Raw genomic sequence first — 2,393 nt, 5'->3', positions numbered from 1 at the left:
TTGCCGGGGAGACGGGCGGGCTCAGTAATGGCGGGGCGAGTCCTCAGGGCGCGCTCGGCCTACGGGTGTGGCTCAGGGCCGCTGCTCTCGCACAGATCGGCTGCTACCAGCGGCTGAAATACTGTAAACACCATGTTCTCCTAAACGTCCTCATTTTTCACTCTAAAATCTCTTTGAATGAAGCAAGAGATTGAACGTCCTGATCGGTATTGACATTCCTCTAATAAAGCTAACAGCGCTTTAATAAGGTTCAAAATTGTTTTCAATTAGTATATTAGAAGGTGGGCATTGGTAATGACACGCGCACATACCCAAAGAAAAAGTGACAAAAAGCCCCGAAGCCAAATGCCGCATTTGCCAGCAGCTGGAGATGGCAGCTGCAGCCGCTCCCCAGAGGTGGCTGCCAGCTAATTAAGGTGTAAATCCGTGATTGCCGCAGCTACAGGGGCGAGAGTTCAGCGCTTCTGTCAGCCTGCCTGTGCGGACCGATGTCACCGTGCAGGTTAATGTGCTTGTTGCACTTGTTGCACTGTTAGAAGTGAAATATCAACAGTATTCCATCTATACCTATGTACATCTATAAGGAAATCAATGACGCCACAAAACTCTGCAATGAATTAAAAATTAATTTTTATTCGAAGCAAATTTTGATTAAAAAATTGAACATTAAAGGACATAGTTCTAAACAGTTTTACACTGCAAAGAAACCTTTTTGTGAAGTGTTACAAATACAAAGTTGCACTCTCATTTTTCTGTATCAGATTTGCTCCCCCCCCCCCACTATCAGCTCTACAAATATTAACCAAGACCAAACAGAAGTCTTTCTCCCTTTTACAGCTGCATTTACAGGAATGGTAGAATAGCACAGACTCCTTCTTTGGTTCAATTAGTGTCCATTAGTGTTCATAGCAGGATTACATAGCTATAATCTATTGGAAAACAATTCATTTACATGAGAAACATGACACTGAGACTCTAGATCAGTCAGTGTGAGCTCAGCAGGGGACACAGCAAAAAAACACAAAATCTAAAATTATTAGGTAACTAAAATCAACAGACAGGGTTGGGTGTCTCTTGCCAGCTAATTTAAGGAATAATTACTAAGTATTCCGAATGTGTAATCTTTTTCTGAGAGGATAACTCAAGATGGTAGAAATTGTGTTACTTTATTTTTGCCTCCATGTTTTTCACATTGATCAGAGAAGGGTACTTGTTTCCTTCTGAGACCTACTGAGTCAAACCATTCCAGTCATTCATTGATGGCCAGCAGTTCTGAAGTGTGGCTGGTAATGGGACTCTTCTTCATCACAGTGACCATCCTACCTCTGCTAAAAGGAGTGCTGCTGTAGTGACTCACATGGGAATCTTGCAGAGTACCAGGAAAGAGAGAAAAAGCAAGAATCAAGATGAAGTTCAAGGGCACAAAGAGGAAATGGCTGAAGAAAGGAGGAATAGAAAGCAGAGCTTATAGGGGTAGAAGTGGGGCTAATGCACACAGCAAAAAGAGAAAGAGGATCTGGACAGCAAGAGGCAGAAACAGCTAGAAAATGAAGACTTTAAATGTTACTAGACAAATACGGGGGAAAAAAATGAGGGAGAGGTAAATATGAAGCCATCCTGTTGGAGAGAGATAGGAATCACATACTGGGGTTGGTTTGATTTTTCTTCTCTTCTAACTCAGTACATAAAGGAAATATGTACAACACTTTTTTATATAAAAAAGGATTATTCCAACAGTAGCAAACTCCCCTTTTTGGAACATCTCCCACAACACAGGCAGGCTTTTTTTTTGTAAAAATAGAAATCTATGCAGCTACAGGTCTCATTAGTTTATTTAAAAAACTAAAGTCTAAGGGACACTTGAAGTTCACTGTGGCTTGGGTAAAAGTAAAGAGATTTCATTTAGAGATCTTACAGTTTTTGATCAACAGTATTAGAGATTGTTTGTGACTCTTTAAATGTCATATTATATTAGTTCTGAGTAGATCAACATTTCACAGATCAGCAAGGTTCACCTTCACAGAAAGAAAGCAATGTATAAAAAGCTGTAAAATATGTAGAGAAGCCCAGCAAAATATTTCAATGCATTTTGAAGATAGTCTTTGGAGTTTACCAAGTAAGTATGGTCGGAAAAAGTCTTGAGTTTGAAAGCTCATTTAGATTTCTTTGCTGCCTTAGTTGAGCAAGCTGAAAATAGTTGCTAGATTAGATAAATCCTCAAGCTCCTGTAGCACCGTGGCATATGTTTAGAGAAGGTTTTCTTGTTATGTACACATGCTGCTGATCGTACCTGTAGTTTAATCCATGCTTAGTCTATGTCACCTTGACCTGAATCCAGACTGGCAGGATAGAGGCCAAGTGGGGAATTAGAGTTGGGAGTACAAGCTCTGTTC

The sequence above is a fragment of the Pseudopodoces humilis genome, chromosome 5 (genome assembly GCF_049639895.1).
Source record: "Pseudopodoces humilis isolate 2021_Gansu_Grassland_sample_001 chromosome 5, ASM4963989v1, whole genome shotgun sequence".
NCBI classification, from domain to species: domain Eukaryota; kingdom Metazoa; phylum Chordata; class Aves; order Passeriformes; family Paridae; genus Pseudopodoces; species Pseudopodoces humilis.
The sequence above is the reverse complement of the archived record's forward strand: the minus strand, read 5'-3'. Positions refer to the sequence as shown.